The following is a 24,395-nucleotide window of genomic DNA, read 5'->3' on the forward strand; positions in this document are numbered from 1 at the left end:
CCAAAGTTGAGAAACATCACTCTAGTCTAAAACCAAACTCCTATACATTTCAGTCAGTTTGAAAAGGCTTCGGAGCAAATGAGTGAGCCAAATTGAAATTGGTAATCAAATCCATTTATTTGGGACATGGTAGTGAATGAAGATGTTATTGTCCTGTGCCCTATGCATGAACATTTGACTGACTGCTCTCCACTTTTCATTTTACACCCCTTTCCAAGTTATAGCAGTTGATAGCTGAAATTGAATAAAGGTCTTTGCTAAAATAATTTCAGATATATGCTTCCGTTAGGTGATAATGAAAGCAAAGTGTTTATAAGGTTAGATCTCCCCTATCATTTCAAGAAAAAAAGGGATGGCACAGGAATTTGCATTGTTTTCTCCTGCTACTCCATGATAAAGTATTAGAAAATATACTAGAAACCTATAACCTTGGTGGCGTAGTGGTTAGAATGCGGCATCATAGACTAACTGCCCACAGTATGAAGTTCGATCCTGACAAGCTCCAGGTTGATTCAGCCTTCCATCCCTCTGAAGTTCATAAAATCAGGAATCAGATTATTGGGGGCAATATGTTGACATTGTAAATCACTCAGAGAGTACTATAAAGCACTATCAAGTGGTATATAAGTCTAAATCAGTGGTTCTCAACCTGTGGGTCGGGACCCCATTTGGGGTCAAACGACCATTTCATGGCGGTCGCCAAACCATGCTGTCCACCATTTTTTTCCCTTTTCCCTAGCTGTCCTACTCCCTCTTATTGGTGGCCACACCCACTTGGGGGTCACCACAACATGGGGAACTGTATTATGGGGTCACGGCATTAGAAAGGTTGAAAACCACTGGTCTAAATGCTATTACTATTGTTATAAGAAAATATATCTTTTCATTTTCTTAAAGGAAAATATTTTCAAAGGAAAACAAATCTAAGACTCCAACCAGACAGCTCGCTACTTCCATCTCCAAAATATCCTTGTTCTGATACACAAACTGTTCACATCATGTTTCCCATTCTTTATTAAATGCCATTGCTGACATTACACAAGCTAAACAATACTATCTAAATGCATATAGACTATAATGCCAGTATGTTTTGCAGCTTCTACTGTGCATAGAAACATCATTAAGCTATGAAGTTGTGTTTCTTTTAACATAATATTTTTCCTAAACCATAGTTTACTGAATAAGCACTAGGCTGTAAGCGATGATGATAATGATGTTATCCTGACTCTTGGCAATTCTGTGGGCCAGGTCTCTCCATATCTTCCTAGGTGGAAGCAATGATTCATAAACAAGGGTTTTGTTCATGCAACAGACTTAAACCAAAACAATCCATATTATGATTCAGCATGGGTATGAATCCAAATACCAAGGGCAACTTCAGAAGTATTAGTACTTTTGAAGAGTTTTAATGGTTGATTAGTTTCAACACAACTGCACACCAGAACTTAATGCTTTTTTTACCTAATGACTTATCTACAAAAATAATGCCTATATCTACTATTTCCATTTTTTCTTTTTCTTTTCAGATATTTTAGCTTTTATTAAACATGCTTGGGCTATTTTTCCTTTTTGTCAACACTCTTTCTCTGTATGGGTGTATAGGTGTATAAATTTTAGTATACTGTAGACATTTTAATAAATAATTTGCTTAAGATTCAAATTATTATCATGTAACTAATGAGATGCAGTGTTTTTTTTCCCTTTCTCCAAAGTAATGCTTAATTTTGGATAAGCTAAATAATTTACACTTGAAATATTGATATTCTAAATCGTAATTAATATTGACAGAATTTTTACATTTCTCCATTTTTAATACCTTAATCTTTTTTAAAAATACGTTAACTTGTATTATTAATTTTATATTATATATTGCACTGAAACAATATGTGTCAAGTTTTATAACAATATAATAAAAGGGAAAACAATGCATTTGCTTAATCTTTGAATTTCATAGTAGTCGTGTGTGTGTGTGTGTGTGTGTGTGTGTGTGTGTGTGTCTGTATGTGTGTGTGTGTGTGTATACTTCTCACTTTTCCTATACCTACTCCTATTGATATCTTATGATTATCAGTTTGTTATTTTACCACTTGGGTTTAAAGTAGCGCTATCAATGGGTAGACAAGATGATTTACAGAATGAGGGTTTAAAATAAATGCCTTAGAGGGATCTGATCCATTTGCTTGCACCTTAACACTACGGTTTAGTACAAAAAAGGAATTGATGGGCTATATTTACATTAGGATTGACATTGCATTAACATTACTCATAACTGGCAAACGATCAAGGAAATTAAGTAAGTGAGGCTGAACTAGGACCAACCAAAAATATTGCATGCCTATAAATGATGTGTATGCATTTCCTGCCATACTCTTAAGATTTTTCATGTCCAACTGATAAGCTTGCTTGCTGAAATTGGACTGATATTAAGAGTCTTTAAAGTGTCTTAAAATAGCCTTATTTAAATGCTCTTTTTGTTGTTGTTGTTAATTGCGAAGTTGTGTCCGACCCATCACGACCCCATGGACAACGTTCCTCCAGGCCTTCCTGTCCTCTACCATCTTCTAGAGTCCATTTAAGTTCACATCTACTACTTCAGTGACTCCATCCAGCCACCTCATTCTCTGTCATCCCATTCTTCTATTGCCCTCAATCTTTCCCAGCATTAGGCCCTTCTCCAGTGAGTCCTTCTTTCTCATTAGGTGGCCAAAGTATTTGAGTTTCAACTTTAGGATCTGGCCTTCTAAAGAGCAGTCAGAGTTGATCTCTTCTAGGACTGACCGGTTTGAACGCCTTGCAGTCCAAGGGACTCGCAGGAGTCTTCTCCAGCACCATAGTTCAAAGGCCTCAATTTTTTGTTGCTCAGCCTTTCTTATGGTCCAACTTTCACATCCATACATTGCAACTTGGGAAACCATAGCCTTGACTATACACACTTTTGTTGGCAGGATGATGTCTCTGCTTTTTAGTATGCTGTCTAGATTTGCCATAGCTTTCCTCCCCAGGAACAAGCGTCTTTTAATTTCTTTGCTGCAGTCCCCATCTGAGGTGATCTTGGAACCCAGGAAAATAAAATCTGTCATTACCTCCATTTCTTCCCCATCTATTTGCCAGGAATTGAGAGGGCCAGATGCCATGATTTTGGTTATCTTAATGTTGAGTTTCAAGCCAACGTTTGCATTCTCCTTCTTCACCCGCATCAAGAGGCTCTTTAGTTCCTCTTCACTTTCTGCCATTAGAGTGGTATCATCTGCATATTTTAGGTAAATGCTCTCTTAGTATCTTTTTAACATGAAAAGAGCTTATACTGTAAGGATATTTCTTCATTGATGCCCAAGAATCCTTAACTCAGTGAAAACTTAGTTTGAGCAAGGTCTTTCAAGAGACAACCATCTGCCAACTGATTACTTGGTGCAAATGTAAGCACTTGACAAGCTACTTAACAGCATTTTTTTGAAGCCAGAGAACAGGATTTTACCACATTTCCTGTGGCTAGGGTTGATCCATGAGTTGTAGATGTAATTTTTGTAATATTGTACGAAGGAACTTTTATGAAAGTTGACTGCTGTGTGAATGGCTGTTTTATACAACCTGCATAGCCATAATGTGGGTTATTTGGTTTAAACTTTGTGTGTTTTTTTTTAAGGCAGGCATTCTGGTTTGTGAAGCCTGATTTATTGTTTATTAATATATTAGATGAACCCAGTGAATTTCACTTCCTCAAGTCAGCAACATTGTTCTCCAAGTAAAGGAATTTTGTTTTTTAGAAGCCAAGGACACCAAACACAAGCTGCCTGACCAGCAGACAGATTGTGGGTTAGTATATTTTTTTCTCTTATCGATATTTATTTTTTTTATGAAAACTTGCAATATTAAAAAATGTGACAGTTTTGAGCAAAATGTGGGCACTTGTATTGTGTAAACTGGTTTATGTCCTAATGATTAGATTGGAGATTTCACAAATTGTGGTTTCTGAATGAAGCAATCCAGGAACTAACACAATGTATGAATTTACCTGTCCACCCTTTGCTGTTTGAGTGTTTTTGTGCTCAAAATCTGTTTGGGGCTAGGGAACTTTTATCAGAAAGCAGTCTTGTATAAAAACACTTAAAAATCACCCCTATTTGCTCCTTCATTAATATTTTGCATCCATAAAGACTGCTGTTAATTAACAGTAAATACACAAATAAGTTAAGGAAAAGACATGTATTAATATATACAGTAACAACTTATAAATCAAATTCTAGTACATGAATTAATACATTTTTGTCCTCTGCCTGCCATAAGCTTGATAAGAATAGGGAAAAATTCTCTGCAATAGAATTTTGCTTTATACAACTAGCAGCTGTTTGCAAATTTTCTGAGCTTCCAGAAAGTCATTAAGACAGATGGGACAATCGAAGTATACATTAAGAGGGCAATTTATCAAGGAGATGTTCATTTTGACTTCCTTGCTCACCATGACCTTTGTAAATGCCCCCATCTCTTTGGTTCTGACAGTCTTAAATAGCTTGCTCTTTGAGATCTTGGACATCCATATGTCCTTCTTGGTATTAGCCAATCATTGATTATCTTCACATATCACACCAGTCACAAAATATAGAAGCAAAACGGCTAGCAAATCCAGATCCCTGTTCAGTGGAAAAAGCAAAGTAATTTCACCTAAATGTCTAAATGTGTGTGAAGGTTTCTAATTCAGAAAGCAGCTGTTTTCACTGTAGGTAAGTGGTCCTGTTATCAAATTGCTGTTCTTGGGTTGAGGGTTTATATATATATATATATATATATATATATATATATATATATATATATATAGTCAGAATATGCTATCCTTTAGTTAAATCCAGTGCCCCATGTCGTGTCCTTGTTCCATGTGACATATTTTCAGCCACTTCAAGAGTGCTGTCATACCCTATCTCAGCCTTCTCTTCTCAAGTCTAAATAGAACTTGTTGTCTAGTCACTTGATCATCTTCACAGACATTCTCTGAACCAGTTCCAGTTTTTATGAATCCTCAAAGCAAAATAAAGTGCAAAGATTATTTCCCGAGAGTGGGAAACAATATTTTTGTTGATGCAACTCAAAATTGCATTTGTCTTTTTACAGTCAAATCACACTAAAATGCATGCTCCATTTGAAGACAATTGCTATTCCAATATACTTTTTTTTCACAAATACCATTATCAAGCCAGGTGTTTCCATTTGATATCCATGTTTTTGATTTTTTTTTTCTAATTTAAGAACTTTGTGTTTGGCTCTATTGCAATGGATTCTATGGTTTTCAAGGCAGTTATGAAACATATTGTTCTTTTGGATTATTGTGTTATCTCCAAATTTGATCTTTATTCCCTCCAATACTTTATTGAACTCATTAATAAAATAATTTATAAAGGACCCAGGATTGGTCCGTATAGTGACCTTTTTTGAGTTCAGTTTTTAAAGCAGGCCATCTAGCTACCTTTAACTAGCTTGTTAATGAGAGCAACTCTTTCCAGAGTAATCTTGAGAAACCCAGGCTGACCCAGTAATTATCAAATATTTATTTATTTATTCAATTTTTATAGTTACCCAATTGAACCAAGTGAATCTGAATGACTTATACATCTAAAATTATGAAAAAATTAAAGACAATAAAACAGTAAAAAAATCCATAAAATAAATACATGTAACAGCCCAAATAATTAGCTAATTAACAGTGAAGAAAAGGAACCTTTAACCTTGTTTAAAGATGATAAGAATGTATCTCTTTATGACTTGCTCTAAAATCTTCTATTTATCAGTGTCAGAATAACTGATCCATAGTTCTCTAGAGCAGGGGTGTCAAACTGCCGGCCTGTGGGCCGGTTTCATCATATTGACTGAAGCTACGCCCACTCCATTGCCGGCAATGCAGAAAGAGTTGCGATACGTTGCGACACATCACATGATGTGGTGAGTTTGACACCCATACTCGAGAGCTTCCTTTTTCCTTTTTTAAAGATACAGGCAACATTTTCTTTCCACAACTTAGAACATCGCTAGGATTCTCAAGTTTCCACCAGGCCACCAGTTAGTTCCTTTAGTAGTCTAGAGTGCAATACAAATAGTCCTTGATTTACAACCGCGGTTGAGCCCAAAATTTCTGCTGCTAATCAGGGCATTTGTGAAGTGAGTTTTGCCCTATTACTTGCCACAGTTGTTAAGTGAATCATTGTACTTGTTAAATCAGTAATACAGTTGTTAGGTGAATCTGGTTTCCCCATGGACTTTGCTTGACACAAGATTGCAAAAGGTGATCACATGATCCCGGGCCACTGCAACTGCAAAGCATCTGTATTTTGATTAAATGAGGGATGTTGTAATGGCCGTAAGTGTGAAAAATGGTCGTAAGTCACTTTTTTCAGGGCTGTTGTATCTTCGAACGGTCAGTAAATGAACTGTTGTAAGTCAAGGACTATTCTGTTCATAGGATTCTGGATATTAAAACATTCAGAATACATAATGCATAACTCTTAAGCATGTTTCTCTCTACCTCAAGATTCAAACCATCTTCCTGGCGGAGGACATACTTTCTTGTTGGAACAGACAAAAGTTCATTGTTACCAGTTAGTGTTTTGCTATTTCACCGAGCAGCTGATATATGCATTCTTTTCTTTTAACTCCTAGCGTGTGGCAGAAGTCATATGGGTGTAGCAGAAGCCATTTTTTGCTTTGTTTTGTTTTTGATATCCTCTGCTAGCTTCAGCTCATGCTGAAAGCTTCCTTTCCCTGACACCAGCTCTGTAGTCCTGGGACACCTGCTTGTATTTTTCTTTTGTAACTTTTCTCTCTTGTTTTTTTTTTTTAATTTTGGATTTTCATAAAGGTTTTTGAGCCATTCTGTTGGTTTCTTTGGCTCTCTTCTATCTTTTATTTCCCTGGAACTGTTTGCAGTTGTGCTTTTGTTGTCCAGTGTTCCAGTAATGCCCAACAACATTGATTTTTTTCCCCATTAACCTTTCTTGTGAAATTTGCCATTGATGTGCACTTATTAAAATCTAACTTTTTAAATCCAACTTAAGTGAAGGATTGCACTCAGCATTATTTTTACTCAATATCAAGAATTCCAGTCTTATAACCTCAATTTCTGTATCTCCTACTTTTACTTTCCAGGTAAGGCCACTCACTGTTGGTTAGTATGAGGTCAAAATCCGATCCTCCAAAGAAAACATTTTCAGAAAAATAGCAAACAGCTTTTAGGAAAAATCATATTTGGCAGAACTGGTCTTCCTGTAGATGTTAGGTAAATAAAGTTCCTATCACTGAAAAGCCATGTATGGGTCTTCCGTTTGTTTGGAAAGTGATAACCAATGTCAACAATATGCAGCTTTTATTTATTCCTCCACTTAAATTTAGAGGCTCTTTACAGTACTGCCAAATTCATTGATATATGAATTTTGGAGCAGATATGGATATATACAGTGCTTTTTTTCTAAAAAAAAAAAAAAAGGTGCCGGAACTCAAACACATCATACAACCCTGCCTTGCCTACCCTACAAGGTTCCATCCCAAAAAGGTGCCGGAACTCCATTCTGGGCGTTCTATGAGAAAAAAAGCCCTGGATATATATATTTTTAACATCCTCCCTTTCCATTACTTCTTCCCATCAGGTTTATGTTACATCAGTTAAAATACATTTATCTTCCTGCACTAAAAGTTCAAGCTCACCTGATTTCCTATACTCTATACTAGACTTAGGATCAGTCACTTAGCAACTATTTGAAGTTATAATGGGAGCCCATATGATCGCATTTCAGGTGCTTGGCATTTAATGGTCATTTGCAGCAGCTTCCCCCGAGTCACATGATCACAATTTTGTTTTGGCTGAAACCCGGACTTTGGATTTGCTTAATGACTGCCATAAGAAGGTCATAAAATCAGATGACCCATTTTATGGTCAATGGGTGGGCTCCATTACAATCATAAGAGAAAGATTTCTAGACCAGGGGTGTCAAACTGCCGCCCCACAGGCCGGTTGCATTGTACGGAGGCCGCGCCCACCCCAGCTCCAGCAATGCAAAAAAAGTCGCAATACGTCGCGTAACGTCACGTGACGAGTTTGACATCCATGTTCTAGACCAGTGGTTTTTAACCTGGGCGATATTGCCCCCCAGGGGGCGATTTCGTTTTTCAAGGGGGCGATGGAATGAAAAGGGGCGACGTGGGGGGCGAAGAAACAAAAGGGGCAATATGGGGGCGATGGAGTGAGAAGTTTTGGGGACACTTTTGAGATTTTTTTTGTACAGTGAATAGCTGTATATCTGTCATACAAAAACATCAGATGATCGCTATTAGTGGATTGAATTGTGTTTTCAAATGTTCCTCCAGCTAGTTTCAGTACAGAACACCGTACATATGTGAATACGCATCACTTATCTTCATGCGCGTTGTGCAGCAGCCTCTACCCATACAGTGGCGCGCCATTGGCCAGAATATGGGAGATATGGGAAAAAGACTGGAAATAAATTATTTGCATCGATATGTCCTGATGACAATTTTAAAGAAAACAAAAAAAGTGTTTGCATAAATTGAAGAATTATTTCCAATGTTGTGATTGAGAGGTTATGTTGGGGGAGGGGGGCGATGACAACTTCCTCATTGGCTCAAGGGGGCGGTTTGTTCAAAAAGGTTAAGAACCACTGTTCTAGACAATGAGATCCATGAATTTTATCAATGTTCTTCCTGCTTATTTATTTAGTAGTTTAATACACTAATATTCTTATTTCCTTCTATTAATTACAGTGTAATAAATTTTAATTGAGATCTTTACCATTTTGGCTCCAAATTCCTTGGGATTCTGTTCAAAAACCTGTCCTGGTGAAGTTTATCCTTCTTTTTTTGTCAGCTTTGTAGTACAACCCACACTATGCCAGCTGTCTGTCATTCAGTTAATGCAGATGGTGGCCCCGGTAACCTAATCTCTCTTGTGGACACCATATGTGTTCACCTGCAGTATTTCTTATCTTTCCAGTCCTCTTCCATGAACTCAAAAGACAGTTTTTTTTAAATAATTTTTTATTTTTCCAAACTCTCCCCCATACATATACTGTGATATTTATCAGATGTTAACATACATTCTTTTTACATTCATATATAAGATACTTTTAATAAAATGAAATAAATACATACACATGACTTTTGGTGTTGCTCGCCCATTTCCCCTTTCACTGTATCCACACTCCTTCTTCTCTACCTTCTTTCTCCCTTTCTTCTCTTCCCTGCTTCCCTCTTCTTCCTCTCCTCTTCTCTTTCCTTCACCACTTCTCCCCACTTCTCCTCTTCTCCTCCAACCTTCCTACTTCCTTCTCCCCTCCTTTGCTCTTTTCTCTCTCCTCTCCTTTCTTCCTTCTCATCCCTCTTCAGATACAATTCAGGGAACTCAAAAGACAGTTGAATGACACCAAATGAGCTTTTAAGTTCCTTTCTAGGTTTTCAGTGTGCGGAGTCCTCTGTGATGGTGTTATTTGTCCCCAGTCAATTAGCATTAGAATCACTGATAGATATAGGAAGTTGTTCTTTCACATTTCTGATCTATCCCCTTCCTTAGCTGATAGACCGATATATATTTCTCTAAAGTCATTTTGGTAGTGAGTTACCATGACTTCTTTTTTCTTGCCTTTTGACCTTCAGAGATCTTGCCTCCTCTTCAACAGTATCTTTTTCTTTCCCAGAAAACTCACAGCTTGTCAGTTTTGCAAGGTCCTCACAGCCGCTTTTAAATTTGTGAGGTACAAAATACATTCTGTGTTTCTTACTTTTGGATGTAAGTGTTGTTCATTTGGATGTAAGTGTTGTTCCTTGGTTTCTTTTTCCTCACAATGAGCTTCTCTCTCAGTTCCTGCAGTAGCATTTTTTTTGTTTCATCTGATACATTTTTAATGTATCTTAGAAGTTTAAACATGGCTGCTTGCTGCTGCAACCCTCTTTTTTTCCTGAGCATCCACTGCAGTTTTTCAGTTCCTACAAATACGTTATTTTTTTTCCCCAGGCAAAAAGATGCTACAAGCACTGCAGCATCCTGTTCATTCATCTTCCTACATGACACCAATGCTATCAGACTTTTGTTATTTGTTCCTTCCTTAGCTTCTTAGAATAGTCAAGTACTACACTATGTTGACTTTTGTTTTGCTGTGCTTGAATTTCTGTGCCAAATCTCTTATTAATTTCATGCCATGGAAACTAGGTTGTGTTCCTTTGGTCTTTGCCTCAGCCTTTCTCAGCAGAAAGCAATAACTCCAAAACCCATAATGAAAAATCAACAACTCTTAAGATGTATCCCTTGCAATTAGTAGGAATTCAGGAGACAATGTTTTTTCACTCCACACAGCTGATCACACAGGCCTTCAAAAGGTGTCAGTTTGTGGTGCTTTTATTCACCACTTTCCCCTGATGATCTAACTACCAAAATCCAGGTAACTTTTCTTATGTCCTTCCTTAGTTTGCTTGCTAACTGACAACTCGGTTGTTGTCTTCATTTTGGATTATTAAGTTAATTATTAATAAGCCTCTGTGATTTACAAATCACAGTTTATGACTGGTTATATACTGGGATCCTAGGATGATGGGCTATTTAACAAACCATGGTTGAAACGTGGCCTACCATGATGCATGAGTTCAGCTTATATGATTTTATAACTTTCCTTTCTCTCTGCTATGTCTTGCACATTAGTGTACAAAACACAGTATGGGACTATGTTTATGAAAAGTTGTCTGTGTTATTGATGGTTTTCAGTTTGTTATTTCTATGTTTAATATAATTTAAGCTTTTACTGTACCTTGCCTTAATTATATTTCTAGTCAATAAATACTGTACTTGTAGATTTCTTTCAAAGGCCAGATTTGTTCTAATATTAGCTCTGGGTTTCGGTTGGGTTCTAAACATCTAACAAGCCATATTGACTAAGCCAGAATCAAACAAACCAAAAACTTTTAAACAAGAGCTATATGTAAACTCCAAATCGCCTCTCAGTAGTCTTTGGACTTCCCTCTGAACATGATTGCTAAAGACTGATCAGACACTTTCTTGCAAGAAAAACTGCAGTTTAAATCCTAAAATAAAAATATCACAAAATTTTAAAAGACAAAACTTTATTCCAAATTGTTCCGCCCATATGTGTGATACCTCCCACTCCTTTGAATGTTGTGGGATTAATCACTGTGGCTTGTAGATACAATGAATGGATTATCACTCTGCATGGACACAACTCTTAAGATTCCTCCTTCCCCAAACAGAGGCTTACTAGACACATCTTTACTGAAGTTACATGAAAATATGAATATTCAAATCTTATAATTTGGGGGGATTTTTCCAAAATCCAGCCTATGAGCGGCGTAATTGCTTTTAATATTGAATCTTGCATGCAAACATTTTATCCTAGGTCCCTTTCTTAGAGCATGACTTCATTTAATAATAATATTTATGGCACACAAATCTGGGTAGCAACAGACATGTGGAGTCTGAGGGTCTTAAATGTCAAATTGCATTTATCACAAATACAGAGTTTTCACCTTTCAAGAGGCAAGCTCCCAAATATGACCACACACATTCCAGTTTAACTACTTTGAAAACTTTCCAAAAGATAAAGTTGCTATAAAAAAAGTTTATAATTTACATTTTAACCCCAGTCCAAACTGCATTAATCTTCAAAGGGAGTTGAACTTTATTTATTAGTAGTTACTTGGGAGAATGAATTATTTTACATGTAATTCAAATGGACTAAACAACGTTTTCACTCATATTCTATATTATACTATTTGTGTGGCCATAATGAGGTAACAAGATATATATTTCATTTAGATTCACTGTTAGAAATCAACTATTGGTATTAGTGGGATGGCTTTTGAATAATTTGTTTGAAAATACAGTTTTTATATCTACTTACACTCTATAGTACTCTCGAGGTACTCTCTACGGCCCTACCAAAGAAAAATTACAATAAGGAGAAAGAAGAGGATACCCCATTTGGTCTTGGAGATCAAGTGCTAAACCAATATTGAAAATCAATCAGTTGTAGTCATTCTTTCCCAGCTGGAGTTGATTTATTCATTTTAAAAATTATATTAGCCTTGCCTTTTGTCAATATGGTTTAAATCAGTGTCTTTCAAAACTTGGGAACTTTTAAGATGTGTGGGCTTCAGCTTCCAGAATTTCCCAGCAGTATGCTGATTAGGGAATTCTGGGAGTCGAAGCCCACACATCTTAAAGCTGCCAAAGTTGAGAAACACTCATTTAAATTGTTCTGCAGCAACTCACTGTATCTGCATACTATTACAGCCCAACGTCAAGCCTCCTCCCTCCCAAACGCAATCCACGAACTCTGGATCTGCTTTTTTCCTGATACATCTGTTTCCAAGCATCCTGCTATCTTCCCATTCAATGAATGCCTACAGAAAAATTGTGAGAAAGCTGAGAAAAAAATTGGGATGAACTCTTAATATAAACAATGAACAATGGGAGAGTTCAATAATTGTTTATCGCATAAACAACCATTCAGTACAAGCTGCAAAAGATCTAGGACAGGGGTCTTCAAACTCGACCCTTTTATGATTTCTGGACTTCAACTTCCAGAATGCCTCAGCCAGCGTGCCTGGCTGAGGAATTCTGGGAGTTGAAGTCCACAAGTCATAAAAGGGCCAGGTTTGAAGACCCCTGATATAGAAAGAAGAGATTCAAAACAGAGATTCCACTTTAATGAACCCATTAATAATAGAGGGCTGGAGGTTCTAACATGTTCAGGCTGATTACCTTAATACCATTTTTTTTTTCATTAACACTCCTTGAAATCTGTGATTCTTGCTTTCTTGACTGGGTTCTGCAGTATGGAATTGACAGATGTAAATGTTGTAATACAATCTGACTTTGTTTAGGCATCATACTAAATCACAGTGTATGGGAAAGATACTGTTTGAGCTTTGAATTAAGCATCCCCTTAACCCGGTGCTTTTTTTCTAAAAAAAAAAAAAAAAAAAAGTGCCGGAACTCATGCACGTCATACAACCCACTTTGCCTACCCTACAAGGTTCCATCCAAGAAAGGTGCCGGAACTCCATTCTGGGCGTTCTATGAGGAAAAAAGCCCTGACCTTACCAGTTTCATTCACTTGCAGAAGCGTTTATTTCCTGGTTTAAACTCAATTTGTCACTGCTGTGCTAAATCATGATTTTAGCCAAGCCCATTTTATCCAACACAACTGGGAGGAGATTTTCTGTTAAATTTATAGTCTTGGGCATCACTTGAAGGTTCCCTTAGTTTGTTAAACTATTCATAATGGCCTTATTCACTTATTGCATTAAGTTAAAATCAAAAGAATCCATTCTGCCTTGACCCCAACATGTGAAAATAGTCAATGTGGTTTAAAGCAATATTTGGTTGGTTAAACCAGCAAAACATCTTAGGCCTGAAATTTTCTTTTTTTTTTTTTTTATTGAAATTTTTCAAAAGTTTTACAAATAAGAATCCACCCCCCCCCTCCCCAACCACCCCACCCCCCCCCCGACTTCCCAGAACTGAATATAGGATTATTTAACAAATATTTTAAAAATAACATTTGCAATTTATAAAATAATTAATAATAATAATAAAAATCACAGTAATAATATATATAATAATAATATACATAACATAAACTTTAAAATGAATAATATATACTAAAAAAGAAAAAAAAGAAATAAGAAAAGAAGAGAGAGAGAGAAAGAAGAAAGAAGAAAGTAGACGAAGAATAAAGCATATATATATAAAAAAAAAATATATATGAATAATAATACAAAAAATGTATATATATAAAAAGAAAAAGAAGAAAGAAAGAAAGAAAAAACAATCATTACAAATTATAAAAAGGCTAAATAATATTTTTCCATATCCAAATTATGTTGTATAAAATTTATCCATTTTTCCCATACTTTTTCTTGAGATTGCTCCTTTAAGAAAGCCGAAATCTTTGCCATTTCTGCCAAATACGAAACTTTATGAAACCATTCTTTAAAGTAGGCAAAGATTCCTTCTTCCAATATTGTCCTATTAACAACCTAGCGGCTGTAATCAAATTTAACATCAATATAACCTCCTTAGCATCACAGTCAATAACAATACCTAGTAAAAATAATTGCGGAGTAAATTTTACCCTCCTTTTAAAAATTCTTTGAATATTCCACCATATCTTAATCCAAAAAGCTTTTATATGCTTACACGTCCACCAGCCTGAAATTTTCTTTTAAAACTGACCAGAGATTATTTTAGACTAAAATCCTTGATTCAAATGTAATGACAAATCACTTCTCATGTAAAATAAAACTAAATTTGACAGGAATCTTTATGTGGGAGGGGGAAAATAAAGTTGAAAATATGCAAAGTAGAGATTTTTCTTTTGCACATTCTAACTTCTATGTTGTGCTTGAACCATGCTGACTGTAATCCAATTCAGATGATCCATATAATGTTGCAAGAATTTGATCAACCATAAGAAGGCAGCACAGAGATAGAGAAAACTCTTAACTCTTTGTTGCCATCAACTGGCTGAACCAGACTCTAATGTTAATGAAATGTGTCAACTCTCAGCCTTTGAACTACAGTAGCTCTTTATCACTGGAAAGATCAAGCAATATGATTCTGTATGGCCTACATTAATTTGTTCTAGTAATAAGCACAAAATGTAAGTACTATTCTTGTTTCATAAAATAGCAGGATAATTCTGTTGTATGCCATATTTTTTCCCTACCATGATTTTTACACACATATTTTATTATCATTCGTTCTTTTTTATACATAAGTTGTTTAATTGTTTAAATTCTATTTTTAATTATTATTTTAGTAGTTTTTGAAAACATCAAGGAAATTATTGAATAATGCAGCACAGATCTGATATCCTGAACAGAGAAGTGCCTGCCTGCCTGCCTGCCTGCCTGCCTGCCTGCCTGCCTATCTATCTATCTATCTATCTATCTATCTATCTATCTATCTATCCATCTATCCATCTATCCTTCTGTCTTTCTATTCTTCCATCCATCATCTATTTTCCCTATTTGGTTTAGGATCAGTTTACATAATTATGTATTCATATTGCAAATTGTTTTGTTTGTTGGCTATATATTATGTTCTAACTAAAGAATTTAATGTATTGTTTGAACTTTGCCTTTCCATGCATTCTTCATAAAAAATACAGCACCTCTTGGAGCAGTGGTTCTCAACCTTTCTAATGCCGCAACCCCATAATACAGTTCCCCATGTTGTGGTGAACCCCAACCACTTATACATCACTGGGTGCCAGGGTCGTGGCCAAAGAAAAGGGGAAAAAATGGCGGACAGCCTTGTTTGGCGACCCCCATGAAATGGTCGTTCGACCCCAAATGGGGTCCTGACCCACAGGTTGAGAACTACTGTCTTGGAGAAAGCTGTAATGCACCTTTCATGCTGAACTGCTGCTTTTCTACATGCAGACAGGTGCTTGTTAGAGACCATTCACTCTCAGTCTTCAAATGACACGATAGAAAGTTAAGTTTTATTACTTGATCTTGCTGATTAGTCATTTTTAAAATATTTGTTGCAATGCTATTCTTACTCATTGCTTCTAATGACTTCTTATTCAAGATACTGGACTAATAGTCTATGCCTCTTTAACACATTGTTCAGGTTGCCCTTTAAACCTCATGATTTCAAGGATTCCAGAAGGATGCCAGGAATATAAGAAAATGGCTAACATTCCTTCAGTAATTTTAGAAATTACTGTCTCTGTGATTTGCATTCAAGATTGACTACATCTGTTGTACTTTTTGCTATCCTAACATAATATGTCATGCTTCCCATACTGTTTCTATTTCATCAACCAGAGATTTTTTTGCAGCTACTGCTGATATATGTATATGTATGTATGTGTATATATACATGTATGTATGTATGTCATGTTGGCTGTGACTGATGGTAATTGTAATACAATACATCTGGAGGGTGCCAAGGGTGGAAGGCTGTCTAGAGAGATCTTCAAGATGGCAAGAATGGTAAAGGTCACACTAAAATATATTTTTGAGGTTAATTCTAAATGAATCAGCAGTAATGCAACTTTCTATTCAGGGACATGCGTCATTGTCCTCAATGGTATGAATAACAGTGGGGAATAAACAAAGATAACATCCCTGTCTGATAACAGTACTAGGCCTGGGGGGCAAAATTTTCAGTAGAATATCTCTCCCCGTTTCTTCTTGCTACATCTTACATCAGTAGAAGATAAAAGAAGAAACTTTTTTTGGTTCACTGATGTCAATAGTCCAGTAATTGGGAGCTCATGTGGAGACCTGAAATAGAGAAATAACTGTTCAGTTTTAATTGATTTATTTGCTACCTGCTTTAAAATATATGAATCTGTTGAATCATTTTGAACTCTAAATTAAATTCTAACTTTGGATAACACTCTTTCCTTTATACCGAGTCTGGGGACAATTGTTGTCATTACTTTCCCTGTAAAAAGCCAGAATCAAAGAAATAGTAGGATATTTATCAGCTTGCTGATGTATATCTTATATATCTATACAGGTATAGAATGTAAGTTTTTGTAGCAAATGAAATAGGAATGATTCTTTGGGGAGGAATCATCAGTATAATTTCAGCTGGGCAGACAGGAATCCCAATTTGAGCCCTAAGTGAAAGAAGAACTTGTGAATATTTCAGAGAAATAGCATTGTTGATGGGCATCTGGAGATATGACAAAATTAAAATGGCTGTGCAAAAGTGGAGCTAGTGACAGCAGTAAAAACCAAGGAACCAGTAGATTTTTGAACCTCTGTAGATAAGAAGAGGACAGGAGATTGCCCACAGGTGCTCCGGAGAGTTGCTGCTCAAGAGAAGATAGTAGAACAGCAGTTTTCCATGGGTTTTAGCTTTGGGAGATGACAAGACTAGTCATCTTGCTGAAAACAGCAGCAAATACTTTTCAAGAACATATAGTTTGCAAACCTCACTTTATAATCAGAAATTGCTCATTAACTACTTCTAAGCTATTAGAGACCTTTGGAATGCAAGTCTGAAAATACCAGATATGTTTGCCTTCAATCCTGAACAAAAGAAAATTTTAATCATAAGCTTAAGAATTTAAAGAATATAAATAAACCATAAAAAGTTAAATAAGAATTTTATCTTGGAAAGTTATAAGCAGACTGGTAGTCCAGATAAAATTCAAATACTGAAACTTTACAATAAAATTGTGGAATTAATTATAAAGAACAAACAAAACAAAGATAAGCAACTTCACACTTTCAAAAACTGGACACTGGAGGGGACTAAAGTTTTTAGGTAGAGGAAAATGTTGCAAAACATTTTATCAATGAAAATGCTGAAGAAGACATTTGAGAAATGGTATCAGAAAATAGTAACCATAACATCAACAATGCCAGTAATGATGTTTGCTTCTATGGATAGACTTTGTCCAAAAGATGTTATTGAAGAAATGACAGATCTAGAGCAAATTTTAGTTGACAAGATAGTGATGGCATCAAAAGTGTATTTACAACTGACAGGCCAAGAGAATGACTTAGTAAAGCAAATGACAAACCAAGAGAGTTACCTAGATAGGTTTTTCCCCCGATTGGGTTTACAAAGGAGGGTCGTTAAAGTCTTGAAGAATTTTGTATGATGGGACAAAGAAATAATGAGGGCAAATAAATTTTTTGACAATATTTGAATAAACTACAAATTAAGACTAATAGAAGTAAAAGAAAAGAATATAAGATTGATTTATTTGGTCAAGGTTAAAATAAAATATGTGGTTATTTCTGGCTTCATTTTATTGACTTTCTGCCAACACCTGGACTGAAAAGAGGAAGTTTTATGGATTTATTTATAGGTAAGAGATGGGAATATGAGATGAAGAGATAAATGTTTGTAAACTTAGAGGGGATGAAGAGTCATTCAATTTGTTTATACATGTTGTAATGAAGCGTGGAAGTCACTTTATTTCTTTTTTCTTATTACATACCTACTTTTCTCTCCCTTTCCTCCCCTCTTCTTGCACTTTTTACTCCTTTTTTTCTGTTTTCTTTTTTTAAGCTTAATTTGCGTTATATTTTACTGCTATAATAAAAAGTATGTGTATGTAAATTGTCCTTGACTTATGATCGGTCACATAGCTGCCATTTGAAATTATGACCAATCTGAAAAAGGGACGTACAACCCTGACAGATTCAAAGTTACAAATAGTTGGGTCCATTCTGTGGTCAAATGACCAAACATCAGGCACTTGGTAACACAATTGCATTTGTAGAGCTGTTTGCAGATCCCACAGTCGAATGACCACGTTTCGCAAGGTTTTGACAAAAAAACAGTATTAACTTCCCTTTGGTGGGAAAACTGTGCACCATAGCAAACCATTGGTTTGCTTAATGACCAGAGTTTACTTAACAGCTACTGCAAAAGAAAGTTGCAAAATTGCCATGTGACTGACCCACTTTATGATTGTTACAAGATGTGACTATAATTGGTAGGCACCATTATGGTCGTGTGTTGAAGACTACCTGCAGTGGTGGGATTCAAATGTATGAACAATTGGTTCTCTGTGTGGATGCCACTTACGGAAATCCATTCTGGGCCTGGGCAATAAAAAATTAGCTACCGGTTCTGCCGAAGTGGTGCAAACTGGCTGAATCCCACCACTGACAACCTGTCTATAACTGTCTTTGACACGACTGTTGCAGCATCCCCATGGTCACGTGATCAAAATTCAGATGCTTGGCAATTGAATCATATTTATGACCGTTGCCATGTCCCGGGGTCCTGTAATCACCTTTTGCGACCTTCTGACAAGCAAAGTCAATGGGGAAGCCAGATTCACTTAACAACTGTGTTACCAACTTAACAAGTACAGTGATTCACTTAACAACTGTGGCAAGAAAGATCATAAAATGGAGCAAAATTCACTTAACAAATGTCTTGTTCAGCAATAGAAATTTGGGGCTGTAAGTCGAGGACTATCTATGTTGATAAGCCAGAGATATTGCAGAGGGGAAGCAGCTTTTAGTATTCATGCAAAAGCTCTAACTCTTCAAAATATTTCGGCCATTTATGAACATCTTTTGACTGGAAAACCTGGCTCTTTGGTCTTCAGGTGTGGGAAAAGTTGAGCAGATGGATGCCAAGAAGATGTCAAAAATGCCATATTGTCTGTAAGCCTTTATTAGCGAATGTGGCAGACAAGGTGAAATAGCTGGTGTTTATGCAAGGCCGAATGTTTCTATGTCTCAACAACCTGGATCAAAGAACAAGCAAAGCCTTTCTGTGATTTGGTTGTTTTTTGGGTAGTATGTTCTTAGACTTCCATCTGTTACAACTTATAAATTATGGTTTCTGGCTTAGAGTAATAGGTAACCCTAGCCAAATGTATTCTGTTAAACAAGTAACTTTAAATAAGCCATTGATGAATCCAGCACTAAGTTATGGTTTAACTATGGTATGCTGTCTAAGTTACAGTTGCATAGCATCAAGCAACACACTAAGCCAAAGTTAATCAAACCGGATTAAACTTAGTCCATTGTATGACTCCAGCCATTGTGGTTTGATAGCTATGGGTTATAGTGTAACCTGTTGTATGAATGCAGCCAATTGCAATTCAACAGATAAAACATAGCTCAATATTAATACAGTATGTATGAACCCAGTGGTTAGGTTAATAAATTACAGAAAATTATATTTGTGGTAGATGTCTGTTCTGTCCCAATCCAGTCATTATGCTTTATCATCCTTAATTTATGGTTTAGAGAGAGATGAAAATCACATTCATTGCTATTACAGTTCAGGAGAAATTGACTACCCTAACTCTGAGCTTCATTAAGTTTTGCCTAATTGTCCTGATGCCAGCCATCTCCAATCCAGTGTCATTCAGAGGTGTTTAAGATCACAACATTCAAAATTTCCAGTGAGTGTAGCCTGGGAAATCTGGGAGTTGCAATTTCCAAACATCTGGAAAGCACTAAGTTAGGAAAATCTGTTGTATTATTTCTGATAGTATTCAGTCCTATGACGTAATGGATCCAAAGTTTTCTCTCACCATCCATGGTGGTCTTTGAGACATTTTAAACAACTTGCCCTGAATTATTAACTTTTATGTTTCATTTTTTTAACGCATTCTTTGCTCATCATTTATAAAGTATTGTTTGCTCATGTATGCAAGACTGTATATAAGCGGTAGGTAATTTTTATGGCTGTTTTCTGCAGCTCATCTTCTCTACCCCTAGGGCATCTGACGCTGCTGGCTGCCTCTCTCCGATGTTTCCTTTCCCATTGAATTGATTCACATGCATCTTTTTCTCTGCTGGTTTTTTTAAACTGATCTAACTCATTCTCTTCTTAATACTGCTCATACTGCTTTTGTGGAATCTGCACTGTATAGTATAAAACTGCTGGAGATCTTGAGATGAAAGTAGTGACACTTTTGATAGGTTCAGGAAGCCTGGAAAAGTGACTCTACCACGGCTGTTTTGCCAATTGCCCTTAGCCATAATGTGGCTGATTTATTTGTGGCTTGGTATGTTATAAATACACAACCATTGTATGTGATCAGCTATGGTTTGTGGCTTGAGGGGTGAACTCAGAAATTGTTTATCCAATGAATTCTTGCAAAACAGCAGTGATTTACAGGAATCCCAGGCAATAACAAGGACCTGAAATAACTGGGAAAGACTACTATGAAAAAGCACCTGGCAGGTAGAAAGGATAGGAGAAGGTGCATTCAAGTCTTTTCAGAGAAGCTGTTATGTGCTTAAGATTTTAATCCTAGGCACCCAAATGGAGAGATTGAATTCCACTGCTTACGCTAGCTTGTGTATATTAATGCTAACTGTTGATTTGTTTTAACCACTTTGTCATATGATCCAAAAATAGTTTTGGCCATACCACATTATAATGTAAACCATAGCTTCCAGACCATAATGGTTGAGTTCTCAAATTCTGCTAAGGAAAAATTTAAATTCATGAAAGATGTAGGACTGGTGTGGTGATGCTGCATTTGGGGACAAGGTTGAAATCTTTGCACCTTTTTTTCTTTCTGGGATTGAGAAATAACATAGTTTAAAATGTAAAAAACAAGAAAAAAGTTAAGGAAACGATTGATCCATTACTGGGAGAAAGTGGCAAGAAGGTGACAAGCAACAGGGAGAAAGCAGAACTATTTAACTCGGTTTTTGCATCCGTCTTTACACAAAGGGAAAAAGCAGTCCAACCTATCAAAAACAGTACTGTAAAAAACAGATTAGAAACTAAAGTTAAGACAGGCAAGAACATGGTAAGTGAGCACCTGTCAACCCTAGATGAGTTCAAATCACCAGGACTAGATGGCTTACACCCCAAGGTTCTGAAGGAATGGCAGATGTGATCTCAGAACCACTGAACTATATATCTTTCAAAGATCCTGGAGCACTGGAAAAGAGGACTGGAAAAAAGCTGATGTAGTTCCCATCTTCAAAAAATGAAAATAAATGGATTCAGGAAACTCAGACCTATCAGCCTGACCTCAGTTCCTGGGAAGATTCTGGAAAATATAATCAAGCAATGGATCAGCAAACACCTAGAGGCAAACAAAGTCATTACCAAAAGCCAACATAGGTTTGTCAAAAACAGATCATTCCAGACAAATCTAATTGCATTATTTGTCCAAGTGACAAAATTAGTGGACCAGAGGAATGCTTAATAAAGAATGAAAATAAATATTGAATAAACTCTTACCTTTAAATGGATAAAAATTGTGCTAGTATACATAATTTTGATAAAACCAATTTGAATTAAAGGCCAGATCTAATGGACAACTGAATGAGAATGAAAGGAAGGGGATGTCAAAGTTGGCACCAGATGGTGCTCAGGAAATGAACATTGACCCCAAGGACTTTATACTTTAACAGTCAGGCCTCTCGGATGAAGAGGCCAAAGAATTAAAAAAAATTATAGATTGCTAAATCCAAATCAAAACTCCCCAAGGAAAAAGGAGCAAAAAAAAAAAAAAGATAGGGTAAATACCACAATGAACAAAAAGCCACCATTTTCAACAGGAGCCCAAAAAGCAAAAGGAAGTGAGAACCATGAAGGAAAATAAGAGTGCATTTGTGGAGGCACTTAATGGCAGGACTTTAAGCTGAAAAGAGAAGCCAAATACGAAGCAAGGTCACAGAGCTTTATCAACCTGACTAGCAGGAGACTAGATTAGTAGAGATTCTTCAAGAGAGGCTAAAGTTCACCAGGCAAGCAAGCACGGCTTTGCCTATCAGAAAGTGAATCATAAATCAGGTCATCTAACCAGGGTTTCTAACATCAAGTTGAGACATCAGCAGCTGTTTCCAAACTAGCCTCAAGTGCTCCTCAGTTTACAAGTTTGGGGTGGATTGTGCTTCTTTTATTGACTTGTATTTCTTCATAAAACTCCACCTAACCATTCAACAGAGGGATATTATCAAAGTCATATGAAGTGCTAGTATCACTTTGGTAAGCCCACACTTGGAATATTGTGCCCAGTTTTGGTCACCACGATACAAAAAAAGATGTTGAGACTCTAGAAAAGGTGCAGAGAAGAGTAACAAAGATGATTAGGGGAGTGGAGGTTAAAACATCTGATGAATTGTTGCAGGAGCTGGGTATGTTTAATTAACAAAGAAGGATTAGGACTGACATGAGAGCAGTCTTCCAATATTTGAGGGCATATAGAGCGGCTGTGTGTGTGTGTGTGTGAACTTATTCTTCAAAGCACCTGAGGGCAGGACAAGAAGTAACAGATGGAAACTTACCAAGAAGAGGATCCAACCTAGAACTAAGGAGAAATTTCCTGACAACGAGAATGTCTTGCCTCCAGAAGTTGTACTTGCCATTTGTTCAGAATGCTATAGGGGCTCCTGCTTGAGCAGGAGGTTGGACTAGAAGACCTCCAAGGCCCCTTCTAATTCTATTACTCTGTATTCTCTTTTATCTAAAATTAAATTAGAAGCCCGACGATTTCCTGATTTTAACTTGGTTGCAAAATTTTGGGGCTAATATCTTATTAATAGCTTTTGAACACCTGAGTCACATACTATTCGCTTTTGATAGAAAAGAACCAATGTAACCTGTTATAGTAATTTCTGTGTTTCTAAGCTTGTGGTGCCTAATTCTAAACAATTACATAAACAATTGACATATCTTCCAATATTTTTTTTATTCTATTTAATATAAAAAGTAAGTTTTTATTCTGTTTTTCTTGTTAAAAATCCTGCTGTTTTAGTAAAACAAAAATCTGTTGCTGTTTTTCTTGATCTATTAATCTTTGCTAAAATCCTTTGGCTTCATCTCAACTATAATGAAGTGTTTATAGTAACATTTGCTAGCATTTATTAATTAACATTTTTATTATGTTTTTTCTCTCTCCCCCCCCTAGCTTTTCTGCTTACACTTAAGCTGACTAGGATCTCATTTTGCAATCCCAAAAGATGCCACATTGGAAAGTGCTTTAAGCTATGTCTATGAAGATTCTTAGTCATCCAGGTCATGGTTGTCCCAAAGATGCTTTTTCAAATGGCAACTAGATTTCCTTGAAGACATTTCACTTCTCATACAAGAAACCTATTTAGTTCTATAAGCAATTTTAGGGCAGAGACCCAATTATCTCTGTTTATCCCATATAAATTGCACATTCATAAATAGTGCTGTATATTCTCCACCAGCAGTTTTCAAACTCAGCAGCTTATGATATGTGGACTTCAACTCCCAGAATTCCTCAGCCAGGGTATAAACACTATTATACATTCTCCATCCTCTTGATTAGAATACTCTCTCTATTCTGTCACGATTTAAATAATTTGATTTGAGATTAATTGGAAACAGAATAGTCATTCATATAGGTATGTAAAGTTTGCATTAATATCTTCCATTCATTGCTTTAGTGCTAATAATTGAAAAACTATAGCACCGTATTGTATAAGGAGGCGAAATCTAACACAGATTCACATAAGTTTTTTTCTCCCTAGGTAAAGAGTATGGGGCTGTCCTGCTTTTTAGAATGTGTTTGAAAGGACTTGTTTTGGAAATCTTAATCAGATACATTATTTTAAAAACCAGGATACTAATTACGCCAATTAAAATGCAGTAACAACAATAAGTGTCCTGAGAGAAAGGACAGAAAAATCTTTCACATGAGCAATGTATGTGAAAAATTATTTGCCTGTCGAGCAGAAGAAGAGATATCGGATAAGGAACAAGAAGATACTAAATTAAACCTTTGCTCCAGAAAAGTTCTGCCAATATCTACTGTTGGGTCTTGGTGCTTTCTGAGCGTGGTTGTTTTCTTGCAGATGTTTCATTACCCAACTTGATAACATCATCAGTGCTAGAAGGGGTTTATGTTTCCTAGTTGAGTAATGAAACATTGGTAAGAAAACAATCAAAACTC

The 24,395-nt window shown here is 36.2% G+C and overlaps 1 protein-coding gene across 3 annotated transcripts in view; it reads left to right on the forward strand.

Moving 5' to 3' along the window:
- WNT5B (Wnt family member 5B) overlaps window positions 1-24,395 on the forward strand; it is a 125,016-nt gene that overhangs the window by 69,370 nt on the left and 31,251 nt on the right. The gene's annotated exons all lie outside the window — the stretch shown is intronic.

This window comes from Crotalus tigris, unplaced genomic scaffold (genome assembly GCF_016545835.1).
Source record: "Crotalus tigris isolate CLP2741 ecotype Arizona unplaced genomic scaffold, ASM1654583v1 scf7180000017541.2806704, whole genome shotgun sequence".
Classification (NCBI taxonomy): domain Eukaryota; kingdom Metazoa; phylum Chordata; class Lepidosauria; order Squamata; family Viperidae; genus Crotalus; species Crotalus tigris.